Genomic DNA, 21,075 nt, shown 5'->3' with positions numbered 1-21,075 from the left:
ATTTTTTAACCTGGTTTTCTTGATGTCTCATAATTCTAAGTGCTGGGCTTGTCTCTTAATTCTCTGCCACTTAGCCCCTGCCTGCACAGATTTTTTTGAGTCCTTGCAATAATCTGCAGCAAGAAAATTCCATTCTCCTTCCTGGGGGAATTCAGCCTTATGGTTTTAATCAGGGAAGACTTGCTTGAGAGAGGGAAGTTTCTGCTGTATTTCTTTCTTAGTTAGGGAGGATGATTGGAAAAAAGCCCAGGCCCTACTGTGGGTAGAGCAGTAATGCTTCCTGTGAGACATCCTCTGGATGCTTTAGGTGAGTGTATAAAATGCCTCCCCTAGCCTTCCACTGTCTGAAACCTTGAGCAGATGAGGCTGAAGCCGCATTAGGCTAGAAGAACAGGTAAAGCTGCTTCAGAAGAATGATGCGGTTTAAGATACCTACCCTCTGAAATTTGCCTCCTTGATGTCTGGGCATATAGATATTTTTCGGGAGATTTGAAAGGATAGCTCCTAGCACTATCTTTGAATGCCCGTCCAACTTCCCTATAGGGTTGTCCAAAAAACCCCTCACTGTTAGGCTTGTCCAAAGGACATGTGTCATCAGAGCACTAAACCAAAGTGTTGTGACATGGATGGATCTCATCAGAGCCCCTGATGCTGATCTTAACAACTAGGACGACCCATCATCGCAGTCCTCTGAGTACTTGCCCAGTTCTTGCACTTTTGGTGCTGGGTTGGTATCAGACTGGCCCCAGGTAGGGTATGGAGAAAAAGGGGGAAGGAGAGTGGTGTTGGTCCCCATGCTCATCTCCCAGTGGGATCATCACCATAGCAACTGAAGTTTGTCCCTATGGAAGTTTTGTTGAAAGATAATAGTCATTTACTACAGATCTAAACAAAATATAGATGATCCATCCTTCCTTCCTTCCTTCCTTCCTTCCTTCCTTCCTTCCTTCCTGGTTTGGGTCTGCTCTAGAGCTTTTGTAAACTGTGGAATTTATGCCCTTTGATAGTAGTTCTGTACCATGGCTGTATATCACGAAAAGTACTACGGCCTAGAGCTCAGCCCGCACACGTTCTGATTCAGTAGGTCTAAAATCGGGTTTAGTCATTCACATATTTAGAACCCTCTACAGCTGATTCTGTTTTGCAGCTGGAGTCAAAAAGTAGTGCTATGGGCCATGTTAAAAGGAGTGGCATTTTCTGTTTCATCCTGTACTTTTCACCTAGGACCCTTAAATTAGAAAGGATCATGATCAGTCTCCCGTCTTGCATACCAGTGCGTATGTTTACTTCCTTATAAAATGTTACTTATGTTGGATGTAGGTTTATTTTAGATATGGGAAGGTAAAAGTAATTGACAAAGCATGGGGATAGATGTGCTGAGTTTAAAGGATCCGAAACGTACTGTGTAATGCTCTCTTCTTCCTGTGGGGATTGCAGATCAATGAGAAACTAAGCAAAAAGAGTTAAGAGGAATTTGTTAAAGCCCAGTTGCTTGGAACTGCTTTATTTTTCCTTTCTCTTGTGGTAGGGACCCACTTCTGTCACCTGCACCCTCGTTACTCAGACTCTGTCTGCTATAAGTCTAGGCAGACCCTTTTGCCACAGTTTAAAGCTGTTCATTTACTTTGAGGCACATTCTGCTGGTGACAGGTTTATATTAGTTTATTTTCTTGGGCTTTATTTTGTTCTCTGGCTAGATCTCTGAATCTAGAGATCTTAGAGCAGTGCAAACAGGCAAATATTGAATAGCTGCTTGTTGTATTTGATGAATACGGAATCCAAATGAGCACTGCTAATTAATGCCTCTAACCTTGTGAACTCTCACTTTGTGCACGCAGGTTTGGGAGGCATTTATCAGTGGGCAACACTGGTCACCGAGCAGCCTGAACTGGGCAGAAACTGAACTTGAGATCTTTACATCTCCCCAGAGTGGTTTGGCTCAGCAAATCCAGGAGCCGGGGGAGGGGTGAGGTGAAGGTGAATTTTAATTGTGTCTTTATTTGCCCTCCTCATTCTTTTGCCATTCCTTTCTAAACAGATGGGAACCATCCCGAGACATGATTTTTATCAGCATCTTCTTGTGATTTTAAAAGAGGCGGAGTTAAAATCCTGGTCCTCCTAGAGCACCGTCATCCGTGCTTTCCCAACTCATCCACACAGTCACCTCTGAAGGTAGATAAAGCAAACACTTCCTTTGGAGAGAGCAGGGAACTGAGGCACACAGAGATACAAGTGGCTTATGCAAGGCAGCCTACCTGATCGTAGCTGTGTAAGGACTGAAGTTTGTCTTCGGTTTTGTTAAGAGCCCTTTCCCCTGTCCTGGGGATTGTTCCCTCGCACAAGGAAAATGTGGTCCTGTGCGTGTGCCAGCTTGCCCCCATACTTCATTTATCGTTTGGCGGCTTCATAGGCCTCGGGAAGCTCAACCACAGATCTCGGAAGCCATAGCCCCTGGTTAAGGGTTGTTGCCCCTGAGTTGCTGAGGACCAAGTAGACCGACATCTCACTGTTCATTGACCTTTTTCCTGCTGTTATGTAAGCTCCCGCTGGCACATTTGAATCAGAAACTTTCGGAGCAAAGGAGGGGGAAAAAACACCTGCCACCTTCTGGAGGTTTTGTTTTTTTAATGTGCGGTTGCCCCAGCCTTCTTGCCAGTCAGTTAGCCAGCTTTCTGAGATGACAGGCCATTGCATTCGTAAGGCACTCCAAGCGCTTCACGGTGCTTGCTCTTGGGCTCTCTCTGTGGCCGTGCAGGAGACGGACATCGTCCAGATGACAGAAGTGAAAACCAGCTGGAAGGCTGAGGGTCAGGTTGATAACAATATAGGGTTTAGATTCCAAGCTGATTGTTTCTCTGTGGTTTATGCATATGTGCAGGTGCTTATTTTAGTGTTAAGGCTGGAATATTTTGTGGGTTTGTAACATTTTTAAATGAGAGAACGTCTGAGTATTAGCTCCAGAGTTTTTAGATAGGAGGGACTTAGGCGTAGCAATCTGGTGAGAAGGGGACTTAGTTCTGCAGAGCAGGCTTACTGTTTTTGCTAACATTGTTTGTTTATTTAGGATGGCTTTCAGGGACTTTTAGAGAGTACAGTGGGAGTCCTGAGGCCATCCCCTTGCCACCTCTTGGTGCTGTAACTTTATGTTTACCACATTAGGGTGGCCATACTGTTCCTCATTCTAGTTGGGGTGCCTTTGAGAGTGAAAAGCAATGCTCATGTTGAAACAGTCCAGGCAAACCGAGATGGGTGGGGTGTGTGGTCATCTTAGCCGTAAGGCCAGAACTCTAGCACATGTCCCCTTGACTGTTGTGATCAGGAATTGGGATTGTGGCACAGTGCATTACGTAACATTTAACCTGTGCGGGAATGAAACATTCCCATTCATGTTTAAGATGAGAGAGTACAGACTCTTGGTTTGGTTCAGGTGTTGAGTCAGGTGTAGAGCTGAGAGTAATAGTATGTTTAAAAAAAAAAAACAAAAAACGACTAGGGGCGTCTGGGTGGCTCACTGGGTTAAAGCCTCTGCCTTCAGCTCGGGTCATGATCCCAGGTCCTGGGATCGAGCCCCACATCAGGCTCTCTGCTCAGCAGGGAGCCTGCTTCCTCCTCTCTCTCTGCCTGCCTCTCCACCTGCTTGCGATCTCTGTCTGTCAAATAAATAAATAAATAAAATCTTAAAAAAAAACCAAAACGACTAATGTTTATAAACTACTTTACAGTGTGCTTCCATGGTTATTGAGTTTTGACCTTCACAATAGCTGTGCTAGGTAGGTGGGGCTTTATTATCTCTATCAATAAGAAAACAGACACAGAAGGGCGCTTGGGTGACTCAGTCAGTTAAGCAGTTGACTTTTGATTTCAGTTCATGTCATGATCTCAGAGTCCTCGGATCAAGCCCCACATTGGGCTTCCCACTCAGCAGGGAGTCTGCTTGGAAATTCTCTCCCTTTTCCTCTGCCCCTCCCCCTACTTGTACACACACTCTCAAATAAATAAATAAATCTTAAAAAAAATTAGAACCAACACAGAGATTTTTATTTTTATTTATTTATATTTTATTATTATTTTTTAAAGATTTTATTTATTTATGACAGAGAGCTAGCAAGACAGGGAACACAAGCAGGAGGCGCTGGAGAGGAAGCCTGATATGAGGCTTGATCCCAGGATCATGACCTGTGCTGAAGGCAGATGCTTAACAACTAAGCCACCCAGGTCTCCCATCACAGAGATTTTTAAATGAATTTCCAATGTCACATAGAAGGGAGGTGGCAGAAATGGATTTGAACCCTGGATTTTCAGCCTCCAGTGTCTTGTATTTCCCATTTGTATTCTTCTGTCAATGTTCTCTAGTCCTTGGATGGGAATGTTCTCTTGCTAGTGTGACAAGATATTATGGAATCCTTGGGGAATGTGGCAACATGAAAAGGTTTCGTGTGACCTGGATATCCCTTGAGTAACATGTCTGTCAAATTTTCTTCCTGTCTTGTTTGTTAAAACAGCTTATGGTCCACAGTTTACCTTTTTGTATTTTAAATATAAAGAAAAAATTAATGTCATGGTGTTAGGATTTTTATCTTATTTATAAAATGCTGGTCCGTGGCTCCTTGAAATTTTTTTCCTTTTCCTAAAATTCTGTTGAAAAGCCACTCTGTTGACATGTTTAGGTGAAACACGGAAACAGAATGTCAAAGGAGATGTTCAAGTTGGCAGATACGACTTTGACTGTTAAGAGATTTTAATTGGGAGTGGCAGCCGTACTTTTAATTGAGAGGATAGATTAAAAACAACCTATGAGGGGTCCCTGGGTAGCTCAGTCGGTTAAGTCAGTTAAATTAACTCAGGAGGTTAAGTGTCCGACTCTTGATTGCAGGTCTTGATCTCAGGGTCCTGAGTTCAAGCCTTTTGTTGGGCTCTATGCTGGGTCTGGAGCCTACTTTAAAAAAAAAAAAAAAAAAAAAGTGACCTAAGGGATTTCTTTTTCAAAAGTATTTTCTTTCTTAAGGATTAAAAACAAAAATTTCCCTTTTTCTAACCAGCTCTTCCTTTTATCCCTGGTATGGGCTTTATTTTAGTCATCGTTTTTATAAATTAACTTTCAGGGCTTTCAGTTACTTTGATTGGGAGCCATGGACAACAGCAAATGCATTTTCTGTCCTACTCATTTTGTTTGGTGCCAAAGAAACGATGGCTCCTTTTCCTCCCTTGTTAGAATGGAGGACATGGTAAGAGAGGGTTCAAGTTCTAGCTCAGTGCTTTCAAGCTTAAAAAAGACAACACTGCCTAGTAAGCAATAGCTTTAACATCATGACCCAGTTTACACACACACACCCACCCACACACACACACGAGTATAATTACTCATGTAATTATAATTAATATAATTTATATTATATTTTTATTTTATATTGTATCATATTATATTTATATATATAATATTATATTATATTTATATTGTATATTTTCTATTCCTTTCCATTCAGCAGTTGTTTGAGCAAAATTGGTTTTCTGGACCTACTAGTAGATGGCCTTCTATAGTTTCGAAGAACAAAATTCTAGTAATTGTCCTTAAAAATGCAGCCTTAAAGAACTCCTTATCCTTTATCAGTTGCTTCCCTGTTCCCCATCCTTCTGCAGCCACTCATCTGCTTTCCATCTCTACGGATTTGCCACTTCTGGACTTTTCATATAAATGGAATCCCACAATATCTGGTCTTTTGTGACCGGTTTCTTTTCACTCAGCATGATCTTTTCAAGGTTCATCCATGTTGTAACAGGAATGAAGGTGGCTCCTGTTGGTTGAGTCCTGTCCCATCGTATGGTGCAGGGAGGACTGTACATAAGCCTTCTGCCTCCCTCTGGAGCTCCCTGCCGCCCTCTGACCTGCCGTTGGCATTGGGTGTTCTCGGACAAGCACGACCCCAGCTTCAGTGTGGAGTCACGGTCCCTTCTGCCTTCTGTGCACTGCTCTTCACCCAGCTGCTCACCTTCTCATTCAGGCCACAGTTGCACAATTTACTCCTCCGAGAAGCCTTTCCTGACTACACCATTCTCACTGTATTCAGATCCATAACCTGACCGTGCAGCTGCACTTTCTTTGCGTCTCTCACTGGCATCTGAAATTGTCCACTGCACGTACTTTATGGTGCATCTCTCCCACCAAAATACTCTGGGCAAGCTGTGACTTTGCTTACAGCAGAGCCTTATTTGTAGGAGATCAATAAATAGTTGTTGAAAGAATAAATGAAAATTATTTTGTTTAACGTCAAAGACTTTGAAAGGTTTGAGGCAGGGAAGTGATGTGATTTATTTTACATTTTTAAAAAGAACATTCTGGCTGCTGTGAGGAATTAAGTTTTAGGACAACCAAAGAAAGAAAGAAAGGAAAAATAAGCAGTCTTAGAATGGTCTAGGCAACAAGCTTAATTATTTGCTGTGTTTAATACCAGTTCCAGCTAGGACTTAATTGTCAAATGAGAAATTTTACCCACCCCCGCCATGGCTGAAAACTATTAAAATGACTGGTTCAGAAGTAAATTGTTTCATACCCCTTCTGTATCTCACAATCTATAATAATTTTCTTACTGGTTCCCCCCCCCCCCCCTTTTTAAAGATTTTATTTATTTATTTGACAGAGATCACAAGTAGGCAGAGAGGCAGGCAGAGGGAGATAGAGGTGGAAGCAGGCTCCCTGCTGAGCAGAGAGCCTGATCGGGGAGATCCTGGGACCCTGTGATCATGACCTGAGCTGAAAGCAGAGGCTTTAACCCACTGAGCCACCCAGGTGCCCCCTTACCGGTCCCCTTTTAATTAAAAATACTTCTGCTTTACTTTAAATTACATATAAAATCCCCCCTCCCCCGCTAGGTTGTATAGAACCCCATTCTCAGCCATGCAAAGTATCTTATAAAATGGTTGCTTCGCCCCAGTCTCTGACACCAGGTCACCCATCCGTGGTCAGGTCCTCTGCGGTGTTGCCTCACACCCTCTAGTGGATGAAGGGCTGGTAAATGCTGTGGCATCTGGTGTTTGAGCATTTTGCTCGAACCATGTAATTAGCTTCAGACTCACTCTTGCATTTTAGATCATTTCCTTCTACAAATAGTTAGTAAGCCTTTTCCTTTTGGAAAAGACCATTTCATTTCATCTGCTGCTGTCTGCCATGTGTCTGAATAACTTGCCTATTCTGCTATTTCTTGATTTACCAATTTTAGACACTATATTTTGGCTTCCTACTGTTGGAGATGAGATATTAACAGTTTTCTAGACACTGTCTCATTTCTAATAAAGCCAGTTTAAAACAATCCATGTTTATTACTAAATTATGGTTATATAATATTTATATTATTATGACTAAGTATAGCTGAATCATATATTCACTTTCTTATATACTTTTCCATTTTCCCTGGAGTTATTAAATATATATATGGATATATATAGAAAATAATAAGTAGATAAACAAATAAATTTAGTAATCACTTAAAAGCACAATTGAGATGTAATTTCTGTACCATAAAAGTCATTCAGTGTAGGTAAACTTATTCAGTGAGCTTATAAAATTTATAGAGTGGTGCCACCATCACCACAATTGGGTTTTAGAATATTTCCATAACACACCTCCCCACCCCACCCGCCCAGATTTTCTTGAATTTTTTTTCAATTCCCACTCTTACCCCAAGCAGAATCTGCTGATCTGTTTTCTGACTGTTTTTCCTCGATATTTTATGTAAATGGGATCATATGATATGTATGGAGTCTTTCGTGTGTGACGTCTGTCATTTAGCGTAATGTTTTTCAGGTTCATCCATGTTGTAGTACGCATTGCTAGGTCATTACTCTTTGTTGCTGAAGAGTGTTCTTTTCTATGGATGTATGCCATTTCGTTAATCCATTTACCAGTTGATAGATAATTTGGATCATTTTCAGTTTGGCCTTTATGAATAATGCTATTATGAACATTTGCATTGAAGTCTTTGTGTGGGTATATGTTTTAATTTCTCTTGGGCAGATTTCTAGGAGTGGAATTGCTGGGTTTTATGGTAAGCTCATGTGTCAGAAACTATCACACTATTTTCCAAAGTGGCTTGGTTTTTATCCTTTTTTATTAAACAGAGTATGTGTTGGTAGCTCATTTGTTTTTGGTTTGCATTTCATTATACTGAAAGATGTAGAGTTGCCTTTTTGGGGGGGCTTATTAGCCATTTGTATGTTTTCTTTGTTGAGATATCTGTTTAAGTCTTTCACTTTGCCCACTTTTTACTTGGTTCGTTTGTCCTCTTATTGAATGATAAGAGTTCTTTATATATTCTGGGTACAAGTTCTTTGTCACATTTACAATTTGCAGATTTTTTTTTTCTCAGTTATGAGATTTTGCAAGACAAATCTGTCCCCTCTCCCTAATAAAACAAAACTATATTTTCATCCTTTTTTACTAAATTTGGATAAACTCTATGTAACTATCCTGGGAAAGAGACTAGAAACAGGCATTCGACTATTTTTGTTCAGTACTGGAGATGGCTCCCCCAAAAGACTGGTAGGTTTATAGTGGTTTTGTGTTTGGCTGACACCATTAGTCGATGGCATGTTTAGGTAAGAAAGTTCTTTAGGCAGTGAAGAGCAGTTATTGCTGATTTCTACTTGTCCTAAGAGATGTAATGTGGTAGAGGATCAGCCACAGTCATTGACTTTTCTTTATTTAACCAAGGCACTGTAGCTTCCGTAAGGCTATTTCATGGAAATTCCTCTGGACACAAACATACACACACCTGCACAAACCACACCCTGGCTTTGGATTTTAAAAATCAGTGTTGCCCTTGCTTGTATGACTTTGGGCAAGTACTTTCCTTCTCTGAGCCTCAGTTTCTTGATCTATAAAATAGAAATAGTATCTACTATGAAAGGCTGTTTTGCAATTAGAGGTAACATACATAAATTTCCCAGCATACAATAGGGTCATTAAGTCATTTTTCTCTTTAATTATATGGAAACGGGGCCTTAGGGAAGCTTTATAAGGCGATACTTAGTTTCTGTAGGCTTTGAATTTACCATGCGAGATGACTTAAATCTGTAGATTTGAAATTTCTAGCCCAGGAGCATCGCTTTACCATATTTCCAAAAATAATATGCTTGGGTGTGGGGAATGAAACCTGTACCAGTTTATTTACATAACTCATTATGGGTCTTGGCAGCATCAGTAGAAAGAGGGAGTGGAGTCAGTTTTGAGATTGTTAGGACTTGGACAGAGTCTGGCCAAACTGTGCCGTTCGAGGCTCTCTACAGCCATTGTGCTCCTTGTTAGTCCTTCCACGTGTTTCTTCTACTGTGCATGGCTCTTCAGAGCCCTTCAGATCTCGGTCCTGGATATTTATTTCTTCCTAGTGCCTTTTGCTTGAAATATTCCTCCTGTTCCCAGCGGAACCCTAAGTATCCTTCAGGAACCGCCATAACTTAACCTGCTGTATGAGACCTTTGCTTACTGCCTCTACTCATTTGAATTCACTTAGCACTTCATATGCATAGCATTTCCATAAGTGATAGAGCCAGTGAGTTTGGTAGATTTATGAAGACCATGAGCAAAATCTAACTTCTGTAAGGCTCAGTGTTGTCATCGGTGAAAGTGAGGAGGACAGTACTTATTTTGTAAGCATTACATTGGTAAAATTTCCAAGTCAGAAGTGACTTAATAGCTGACGTGATATTTCACTGCTTCTACCTTCTGCTTTTCCTGTAGTCTAGAAAGTCTCTTCTCATCTCTGGGCCCAAGTTTTTTCTTCTTCCTTTAAGAAGTCTTTTGGCTCAAATGGGTTTGACTTTGTGGTTCTTGACAGTATCATGCTTCCTAATGAAAACAGTGGGGGTTTTTATCACTTAACTTCCTACCTCTGAATTCAGCAGGGCTGCTCTGGATCTGGGGATGGATGAGTAACTCAAACAGAAGCACAGAAAGGATGGCTGGCTTTCTTCTCATCCCTCTTCTGTATGTGGTTTCTTTGTCACATCCTGTCTTTTATTCCGTGGCTTGACTTCTTCCCCCAGCTTTGCCAGTTTTCACTCAGTTTGGATTTGCTGTGATTTTAGGCTGTCAGAACAGTTTGTACTCGTCTCTTGACGCAAATCCTTACTATTTTGTAAATGGATGCATCATAACTTCACTGGTTGGCTTTCCAGTAGATTGGCCTAACCTTTATGAGCATTTGATTTGTGTTGTAATGAGAAGTTTAATATGGCCTTCGAAAAGATTTATCTGACTAAGGATTATTAATCACTGGGACTACTTATATAGGAAAACTCTAGAATTTTCTTTATTTGCAGTTTTCAAAATCAGGTGATTCATCTCTTTAGACTTGTTCAGGGCGGCCACGTAGTTAGTAGACATAAGTGGCAGATAGCCATAAGCACACCTGGCTGCCATTTCATGAGTTACTTTTTAGAAACATGATCGATCTCTTCAACGTTGTCCTTCAACAGACAGCCACTGGCAGGCGATTTAGAATGAAACCAGCTAGTTAAGTGTAAGATAAAGCAAAAGGCCTCATAGTTGGTGGCCAAAACGTGTTTCAGTTATAGATAAAATATTTTTATTTTCTTGATAGCATTAGTGTATGCCATTATACTGAGCTGATTTAGGGTTGATTTAGAAAGGCAGGGGGAATACAACAGATGATTTAAGGTCTTTGTGTTAGAAAACGTGGTGCCACCAGAAGATAATTTCAGTAAATTCAGTGTAATCGTACATTTAAACGAAGGCTCAGCTCTGATTTCACTGGAGTATCATTATTCTGCTTAGCTGTTTCATTGCTGAAAACTCTTCAGTGGCTACTCTGGGACATCCGTGGTATGGCCCCAGTCTTTATCCTTCTGTGTCTTGTAAGGTTCTCTGTGTTCTAGCCACGCTATAGGTTGGGGTGGTATAGTTTTGAAATCAGATAAGGGTTTTAATTCTAATTTCTTTTTTATGGTCTTTTGCATGTTTAGATACTGGCCATCCTTACCATCATTTAAATCCCACTTCAGATGCTGTCTGTTTCAGGAAGTCTTGCCTGCTGAACTCCCAAGGCACAGAATTTCTACTTTATAATGGCACTTTATCACTGCATATTATTTTATGTTGGCCCATACTGTTCTGTGAGAGCAAGGATCCTATCATACTTCTTGATATTCTTAAATACTTTGCTCAGAGTAAGTACTCAGTAAGAATTTGGTAAAGGGATCAATTAAAAAGTAAACTTATCTCTAGCCTTGAAATACGGAGACTACTCTGTGGGGATTTTCTTCCTGTGGAAGATTTAAAAAAAAAAAAAAAAACTTTGTTCAGGCTTTCATTGGGTTTTTTGCTTTTGCCTTGCCAGAACTATATAAAAAATTAATACTTAAGAAGGTTGATATCTGATCTTCAGCAAGAGAGAGTGCACTCACAAGTTTAATGGGTTTCGTCAAGTGGATATTAAATGTAAATCTGCCATTTTGTGGAGCCACACAAGGCTCTTAAACCACTCAATAAACATCCTTATTGAATTAGTAGAACTTTTCAACAAGGGCCTGCCTGTGTATCTCCTATTATTAGGATCTTTCATTGTTCCTTAGAGCGTCTTTAGCCTGTGCTCTCAGAAGCTTTGGGGTATCATGTGGATCCTAGAATCATCTAAGCTAAAGATGCTTCTAGCTCCTTAATTCTGTTATTTTGTCATTGGTGTCATGAGAGCTCATGCACTCATTTTAATGGTTGTGTCTAAATTTTAGACTCGCAAGTAGGGGTCCCCAGAAAAAGAGAGCTAACGTGTGTTGAACACTGATTATGTGCCAAATCCTGTATCAAGGATTTAGCAAGTATTATTTTATTCCTCCCCTTTGCAGGTGAGGAAACCAAGGCTCACAGAGATTTAAGTCATTGCCCAAGACTGTGTAGCTAATAATTAGTGAAGTTGGGTTTTATTTTTAGTTTTAGTTTTTATAAGTTGGGGGAGAGGGAGAGAGGGAAACTTAAAGGCACCAGTTCGATCTCACAACCCTGAGATCATGACCTGAGTTGAAATCAAAGAGTCATATGCCTAACCGACTAAGCCGCCTAGGCACCCCTGAAGGTTTTTTGTTGTTGTTGTCATTTTATTTATTTATTTATTTGAGAGAGAGCGCACACAGGAGAGCACAAGCAGGGGGGAAAGGGAGAAGCAGGCTCCCCACTGAGCAGAGAGCCCAGTGTCGGGCTCCATGGGATCAGGACACAAACCAAAAGCAGACACCCAACTGACTGAGCCACCCAGGTGCCCCCTAAAATTTGAGTTTTAAATCTGAATGTTAGATTGGAACGTTGATGATACTTCTACCAAAAGAGCACATGTCTTTTCCTTATTTACTTTTTTTTTTTTTTCAAGATTTTATTTATTTGACACAGAAAGAGACAATGAGAGCAAGAACATAAGCAGGGGGGTGGGAGAGGAAAGCAGGCTTTCCACCGAGCAGGGAGCCCGGTGTGGGTCTTAGTCCTAGGACCTGGGGATCATGACTTGAGCTGAAGGCAGACACTTAATGACTGAGCCACCCAGGAGCCCCTCCTTATTTACTTTTAATTAAATATGTGTTCTGGGGTGCCTGGATGGCTCAGGGGGTTAAGTGTCTGCCTTCAGTACCTGGGATCCAGTCCTGCGTCAGGCTTCCTGCTCAGCGGGGAGTCTGCTTCTCCCTCTCCCTCTGTAATCTGTGGCCTTTCTTGCTTGCTCTCAAATAAATGAGTAAAATCTTAAAAAAAAAAATGTTTGTGTGTGTTTTAAAGATTTTATTCATTTATTTGTCAGACAGAGATCACAAGTAGCCAGAGAGGCAGGCAGAGAGAGAGAGGGGGAAGCAGGCTCCCTGCTGAGCAGAGAGCCCGATGTGGGGCTCGATCCCAGGACCCTGGGATCATGACCTGAGCCAAAGGCAGAGACTTTAACCCACTGAGCCACCTAGGCACCCCATGTGTGTGTGTTTTTTTACATCTTACTTGCATGTTTGATTTTTCTTTAGTTGGTAGTGAATGTTATTTCTTTTCTGGTTCCCCTCCCCAGTCTACACTGAGGGGGTAATAATTCTGTATTATATTCCTCTAGTCCTGTGGAGTTTACAGATCACTTTCCTGTCCATTTTCATTTGATCTTGGTGAGCCCCATTGAGATCTACATGTGGGCAGGGGTCGGGGGAGGGCAGGGTTTTAATCTCCTTTGGCAGATGAGGAAATTCGATGTCCAGCTTTGTGAGAGATTTTCCAAGGGTGGTAATAAGTGGCACAGGGAGAAGAACATAGCTTTTTTTGAAGAGGCACACTGCCCTCCAGACTAAACTCCGTAGCAGTACCTTCTTTTTCTAATGAAGTCGGTGGACGCAATCTATGAAAAATGTGAGTGCGGCAGTCCTGGTAGCAAAGATTTGTTTGGAGGACTTGGAGCCTCACCCTCTGAGCATCCTTTTGACCCTGAAGCCCCCTCAGCTGATTGGAACACTCTTTGGAGACCACTGCGGAATAATTAAAGAACCTTAGTGTCAAGCAGACCTGAGCTCTGAGTTTTAGTTACTGCCTGATGTTTCCCCCTCACTTTCGGGTGCTCGTTTGTAAAGTGGGCGTGCTTCTGTAGGATTGCTGATGCATGTTAACCAACAAGCATGCCGGAGCCTAGCTCAGTGGCCGCTGGGCTTCTCTGAAGGAGCCATCAGCCTATCAGGAGGTTGAGGTCGGCTGCTCAGCATGTGCGGGGCTCCTGCTGGAGAGAGTGGGGAGCTTGTCACTGAGGCTGTGCTCCCAGAACTTACAGCGCTGTACTTTGCACTTGACTGAAAGTTCACACATCACTTTTATCAATCGTTGAGAATAGGAATGGACAGACACGTTTTGCAAAGGATCGGTGTGCAGATATTTTGGGCTTTGGGGGCCATCGGGCCTCTGTCGCAGCTGTTCAGCTCTGCTGCTGTGGTGTGTGAGCAGCTGTAGATAGCATGGGGATGAATGGCCGTGGCTGTGTTCTAATAAAACTTTATTTGAGGGCACTGAATTTCATGGAATTTCCACATGTCATGAAATAAGCTTCTCTGGATTTTTTTCCCCAACCATTTTAAAAAAATGTAAAAACCATCTCAGCTCATGGTCCATGTGCAGGTTGTACAAAAGCAAGTGATGAGCTGGATCTGGTCCGTAGACCATAGCTTGCTGACTCCTTATTTAGATATTGCTTGTTGACAGTGTGGTTTTTAACCCTGTGAAGAGTAGTTTAATTTAAAAAATGATTTCTATTAAGAAAGTAGTGATATTATAAAAGGCTTCATCTCACAGTAGAAAAAGGGTTTGTTTTTCTCTATTTCCTTTCAAGAATTATTACATGTTTTAGGTTCTTTACCCTCTGTGAAGTGGTTAAAATGCAGCTGTCCTTGTCCTGGGTAATGCTTACATGAAGAAGTTTCTGAGTAAAGACTGTATAGTGTAGTGGAGAGACCATGCGTCATGAGGGAGTCAGGAAACTTGGCTTTTTCACTAATTTTGACTTTGCATATGTCACTTTGCTTCTTTGGGCCCTTCAGTTTCCTCCTAGAAATAAGGAAGTTCGAGATGATAATATTTGAGATCCTGGCAACTCTGACGTGCTTTTATTCTGTTCTTAGTTCTTAGTTGTCTGGAATGGTGCTGTTGAACAGTTTTCATCTATAGATGCTCTTAAGTACTTCACCAGTTAGTGGTTTTTTTTTTTTTTTTTTTTAATTCTTTCACATTTATTGGGTTTCACATTGTGTTGGGGACTATTTACAATAGCAGTTTATTCTTGCTGTGCTGATGCTGGAGCCATTTCTGAAGTGAATGGCAGCCATGATTGAAGTTCCACATACGTTCTCGTAAAGGCCGCTCACTTCGTGTTCTGCCAGCCTGCGAGAAAGCTCACCTGTTTGGTGATAAGCTTTGGTTACAAAATGAGGGGGGACTTGGGAAATCAGAAGAAGAAAAGGGCTGTCCTGATTATATAGGAGGCTTAGGAAAATTTTGCAACTGGAAGCCCTGTCCTCAAGTCTGAGCTACACTCAGAGGAGTTTAGGCTCTCCTGGGGTTGGAGGAGAAAAGGGAGAGAGCCCCAGAGCAAGTGGCTATATCTGTTTTTGTCAACAGAGGGCACCCAGAGCAAAGCAAGTGCTCTGTGACATCGGAAGGCTGCGCCTGGCTCCCCAGGCAGGCACCGGGCAACATGCAGTGGACTCACGGTGCTGGACTCACCGTGCGACTGTCTCTTGCAGTTTGTTTGGTCTGTGCCCACATTCTCAGACGTTTTGTCCCACACCGAAGTCAGATATCTTATTTTATTATCATTGTTATTATTTAAAGGAGGCTCCATGCCCAGGGTGGAGCCCAGTGCGGGACTTGAACTCAAGACACTGAGATCAGGACCTGAGCTAATACCAGTGTCAGATGCTTAACCGACTGAGCCACCCAGATGCCCCTATTTAAATTCATTAAAAGAAAAAAATCCCTGAAATCTTTTTTTTTTTTTTTTAAGATTTTATTTATTTATTTGACAGACAGAGATCACAAGTAGGCAGAGAGGCAGGCAGAGAGAGAGGAGAAAGCAGGCTCCCTGCTGAGCAGAGAGCCCGATGCGGGGCTCCATCCCAGGACCCTGGGATCATGACCTGAGCCGAAGGCAGAGGCTTTAACCCACTGAGCTACCCAGGCGCCACCTCCCTGAAATCTTTTAATTTAAAAAATGTTTTTTTAAGATTTCATTTATTTATTTGACAGAGAAAGCACAAGTAGGGGCAACAGCAGGCAGAAGGAGAGGGAGAAGCAGGCTCCTTGCTGAGCAGGGAGCCTGATACAAGGCTGGATCCCAGGATCCCGGTATCATGACCTGAGCTGAAGGCGGATGCTTAACTGACTGAGCCACCCAGACGCCCCTAAAATCATTTTTTTTAAAGTAATACACGTTCTTTGAAGAAAGTTGAGAAAATACAGGAGACCAAAAGAATAAAATAAAAATGGCCTTAAATATATTTAACTTCAGGGCACATCAATGGCCTGCTTTTTATTATTGCCTTTTGGGCACCGAGGCTGATGTGCTGGATGACAACAGGAAACAGCAAGCGCACACGGCTTCTGTAAATAACTTATTATTCATTGAGTACCTTCTGGGTGCCAGGCAGCATATTAATCACTTACATAGAGCTTCCCATTTAGCTTTGATAATAACTGCGTGCACTAGACGTGCCAGGTAGTGTTTTGACCATTTTACAGAAGTGGCAACTGAGAGGGGTCAGAGTCACTCGTCAAGTACTTTGGAACCCAGATGTGTTGAAACTCCCAAACCTGTGCTGCTTTAGTGTCATTTACCTTCATTCCTTCCCATGGCACTGTAGGTCATGAGCCACTGCTCTTGTGGCTCATGTGGTGGGGCGATTTTACAATGTCTGTGGGGACAGAGAAACGAGATGTGGAAGAAGGGACACGAAAGGCAAGACAGAGCAGGGGTAGACTTTGAGACCCAAGCAAAGCTGCCCTCCGGCCCAGTTATCTTGGGAAGGGGGTCGGCCGAGCAGCAGAGTGTGGCATGGAATAGCGACATGAGCAGTTGACCGGAAGGACGAGGGCGGGCGTGTGGAGACCAGGGACTGCCCGGGAGCCCGTCTCCCCCATCACATTTCCCTTCCCGAGGAAGTTGTAATTCCTTCGAGGCATTTTAAAACGGCTTTGTTGAATGTAATTCGATACTATGCAATTCATCCATTTAAAGTATACAGTTCTGTGGCTTTAGTATAGTCACAGTTGTTCAGCCGTCATCATGGTCAACTGCAGAACATTCTCGTCATTCCAAAAAAAAAAACCAAACCCAAAACTATGGACCCCAAGTCCTCATTTCCCAGTTCCTTTAGGCCCTTCTGCTTCACGCTGTAGGCGGCCACTAGTCTAGTTTCTGTCTCCGCTGATTTGCCCGATCTGGATACTTCCTAGAAAATGGACCTTGTGATACGTGACCCATTTGTGTCCGGCTTCTTTCACTTAGCGTGTGTTCAGGCTGCCCCCACATGCGCCACGCGCCAGTAGTACTTCCTTCTTTGCTGTTGTTAGATAACATCCCTTGGGGTGCACACCCCACTTCTGATTCACACTTTTATGTTGGGAAGGGAAAGGTAAAGAGAACGGGAAAGAAAATGAGAATTCTTCCTCCTAATAGAAAATGAAGGGAATGGGCGGCTGCCCTGCAAAGCCAGGCTGTCTGGCGCTCTAGAGGAACTGTGAGCGGAGGCACAGGTACGTGGATGCCTGGCGGCTCCTGGAGTCGATGGTGGCAGGGCGGCGGCTCTTCTGACCTGAGCACGTGCGGGAGCTCATTGTGTTGCTCTCTGCGCCAGCCCGTGCCCCTGCTCCCTACAATGCCTCCTGTGGAACCCGAGAGGCCTTCGCCGATCTAATCTGGGTACATGTCCCTCGGTTGCGGCAGCTCCGCGTCTCCAGAGAGCCCTCTCTCAGGAGCTGCCGGTTTGCTGAGTGCTGGCAGTTGCAAGATTATTTCAGACCACACGATTTGTCCGGTGGAGAGTACACCCGGCGTCCAGGTCCTGATCTATTGGCCAGAAATAGCAACTGCCATTCCTGTGTGTCCTTCTCAGCATCCTCTCTGGCGGGCTCTGTGTGCCGGCAAACCACGTGCCCTCGCAGGTGCCAGGTGACTTCGCCGTTGTCCCGTCGCTTTCCATTGCCTTCTTTCCTGCCTTACTGATCAGGGAACAGAGAGTCCTGACGGGACTTCAGGGGCCAGGACTGTAAATCCCAAAACCTTGTCGTTTGTGTTCCAGAAAGGTTGTAGCCGGCTTTCTCCTCTGCCTGAACTTCCAGTCTAGTTGAGAGAGGAAACTGTCATTGCTTGGCCTGTCTGCCATGACACGGGAACACAAGTGCAGGCAGGGTAGGGAGCATCGGCTTGGCCCTCAGTCCCCTTGAATGTCAGAGCTGGGTGTCGTCACATCGCTCTGTTCTGCTGTCGGGGAAACCGAGTCTCAGAGAAGTTGACTACACAAGGCTGTGGTCCCATGGGCTTAGAGCTCTGGCTGGTGGCGGAGCTGGGTCTGTGGTACAGAACCTTTGTTCTCAGGCTGGTGCCTTTCCCCTTTACATGGCGCAGTTTCCTGATGGCCGTGTGCTGTCATGACCAAGGAGTGGCCTAGCCCTGCCCTGGTCCATCAGCAGTGCACATTTTACGGGTGTGTGTGTGTGTGTGTGTGTGTGTGTGTAAGAGAGAGAGAGACAGCTTGACAGATTGGGATTGTGAGGATGAAAATTTGTCAAGTAAGAAAGAGCAAGAGCACTGGATTGTGAGTTTGGGTGCCGCTGGCTGATGGAACGCAGTCCCTTCTGGCCCTCCCCGACGCAGCTTTGCAGTGACAAGTCATGTTTGTGATGATAGGATTGTCATTTTTCAAGAGCCCCTGTGTCTATTTGCTAAAAAAATGTATGTGCTGCCGCACCAAGCCCAACAAGCAGTCATCTTGTCGTGTCTGTCTGAAGGTGCTGGCTCGTGGCTTCCAGCTCCATGCTCCGTGTCATTTTTTCCCTGGTGTGTCGTGAAGAGAACTGACCCACGGTGCTTCTCCCCCAGTGCATGGCCCTGCTCTCCTTCCCCTCGCTCTTGGTTGGCGCATGGAGCTCCGTGTGCGCCTCACGTTCCGGCACCCCTGCCCTGTGACGCGGACAGATTTCTGCAGCGTGACCCCAACTGCTGGCAACAGCCTTAAAAGCAGCCCATTCTTAGAGGCACGCAAGCTCTGGGCAGTACTTCCCTTCGTCCCCATCGTGTCCTGTCTGTCCTGTCCTCCCTCACCAGCCTGAACTGCTGTGCAGGGAGAGGTGGTGTCCTTCGCTCTTCAAGACCCCAGCGCCTGGCACGTTGCGCAGTAGATGGTCGTTAAATAGCCTTTGGCATCTTGGTGCTGTTTACCAGTCTCCGGTGGTGCGGGCGGGGTAAAGGTACAGGGACGCTGATACACTTGTCATTTGGCGCTGTTACTTCTTCATAGAAGTTGCTTTATGGTCTTCAGGAATAATTTATAGTGATGGCTACTATTTATTGAATGCTGACGGTGCAGCCAATCCTGTGTGCAGTACCACCCCCCTCCCCGCCCCGCCCCAGTTCCCGACCATTCTTAGCAGCCTTCCCTCTGCGGTAGGTGGTGAAAGCCCAGTCTGGCAGATGAAGGCACTGAGCTCTGAAGAGGTTTAGGTCACAGAGCTGGAAAGCGGTGGAATAGGTATTTGAACCTGGGCCTGCCTGACAATGGAGCCTGTTTTTAATAACCACGTGGCGTCTCCTTGAGTAGTTAATTTGCTGAGCATTCCTGAAAAAGAGAGCTGAGTCACTTATGTTCCCTGGGACTTAGAAATGAGACATCTGTGTTAGCAAAGGGCATTCGTAGCATAGTTTGGATTGGATTTGGCTTTGGGATTATAGAGCAGAAACAAAAGGGAGCCATAAGGAGCCTCTGTTACTTCCTGAAGCTGATTTGTTTTGGCCGCGTGTTGAGGAGTCTTTGCTCTTTGAGTCCACCGTGGGTCAGGTCATTCCTAGTCTGCACCTTTCCTGAGGGATGGGTCTGCCTGGCCATTCTGGATTGTTTGGGGTGGGCCTTGCCCTGGTTCCTGGGCTCACACTGAGGCAGGATTGTATTGGTGCCTGGGCTGACTTATCTCTCCAAGGGTCTCCTGTTTCCATCCTTTATTAGGAGACCTCTTTGATTTTATTTTGACCCACCCTCTTGCTCCCTGACCCCCATTTCAGTTACTGGGAGTTTAGAATTGAGCTGGTGACTTGTGGCTGTGTGTAGGAACACAGGGAATGCAGGTTTTGGTGGCTCTGCAGTGACTAGTCCTGTGGAGTCCCCGTGGAGTCTTGGGGATAGGACTGGCTCTCTGACTTCCTGCTCAAAACTGAAATATTTTGGTATACCCTTGAAATGAGAGAGAAACTTCTGAGGAAACAAGAGTTGTTGGGGCTGTAAGGTTTTGAGGAGACAGGCCCTTCCTGCACTCTTCCCTGGGGGAAAGAATATAGCCAAGATTGAAGGGCATTGCCTCAACCAATTCAGTTAAGTGGCCCCGTCCTAGATTAATAACTTGGGCAGACTTCCCAGTGGATTTGGCAAGGTATTGGGTTTCTCTCTCCCCCAACCCTCCCTTCTCTCTGCCCTGCACATGTGTGCTAACATAATTACAGAGAGGTTGCATCTTGCAATAAGATATCCTTTTTTAAAAGGAGGGCTGCCTCCTGAAGAGGATGGAGAGAAATTCAGGGGGAGGGAATGTGCTTGTGTAGTCTGTAGTCTCGTCATGTTTTTGGAATGGCAGACTTGGAGAAAAATGGTACAGTGGAGGCCAGCAGGCTGGTTCCCCGCTGCAAGGGCCAGGGGGCAGGCAGGATGGTGGCGGTGTTGATTTCAAGCACCTAGAGCAGGAACGTTCCTTACTAATTTTGTGCTAGACCAATATTAAAACTGCCTTTTTGCACTGGCTCGCTCCTCCAGATTGTATTACTAAGAATCTGGTCATTAAAGAACAAGTGCTCTGTTGTTCATGAAGGTCAGAGGTTACAGTCTTCTGAGTTTGGTGGTCAAGTGTTCAGAAATATTTTACAGATTTAGTTGAAAACCTGAGCAGATGCTCCTGCTCTTGTTTACCCGTGGGGATCGGGTGACATTCTTCCCCACCCCTTGGGAAGCCAACCAATCACAGCAAGGAGTGGATTTCAGTGCCTCCCTGGCCTCCTCCCATAGGAGTCTGCCCAGCCCAGGCTCTCTGGAGCCTTGGCCGAGGCTGAGCACTTAACTCTTGGGTGTCTGAATCATGGGGAGCTGCTGACCTTGCAGTTAGCTTGTTCCCTAGTTCACGTGGGCTCTCTGAGCCCATATGATGTTAGGCTAAGCTTGCTTGTGCCCTCAAGGGAATGTTCCTAATGAGGCAAGGTGCAATGCACTGAGCTTGCAGAAGCTGATTTTAAGCCTTAATGCTGCCAGTAACCAGCGGTGTAACCTTGGGAAAGTTACTTTCCCTCCTTGGACTTGATTGCCTTTCTGCTAAGTTGA

The 21,075-nt window shown here is 44.1% G+C and overlaps 1 protein-coding gene across 20 annotated transcripts in view; it reads left to right on the top strand.

Moving 5' to 3' along the window:
* The window catches only part of RBFOX2 (RNA binding fox-1 homolog 2), a 273,237-nt gene that overhangs the window by 89,807 nt on the left and 162,355 nt on the right, over positions 1-21,075 (top strand). Inside the window, exon 1 of one of the 20 annotated variants that reach the window (XM_059186849.1) lies at positions 1,839-1,977. The exons of the other annotated variants lie outside the window; for them this stretch is intronic. The gene's annotated coding sequence lies outside the window, so the exon portion shown is untranslated. Of the gene's footprint in view, positions 1-1,838; positions 1,978-21,075 lie in introns of those variants that run through there. 20 annotated transcript variants of the gene reach the window in all.

Source organism: Mustela lutreola, chromosome 8 (genome assembly GCF_030435805.1).
Source record: "Mustela lutreola isolate mMusLut2 chromosome 8, mMusLut2.pri, whole genome shotgun sequence".
Taxonomy (NCBI): Eukaryota; Metazoa; Chordata; class Mammalia; order Carnivora; family Mustelidae; genus Mustela; species Mustela lutreola.
This window is presented reverse-complemented; position numbering and strand designations above follow the sequence as displayed.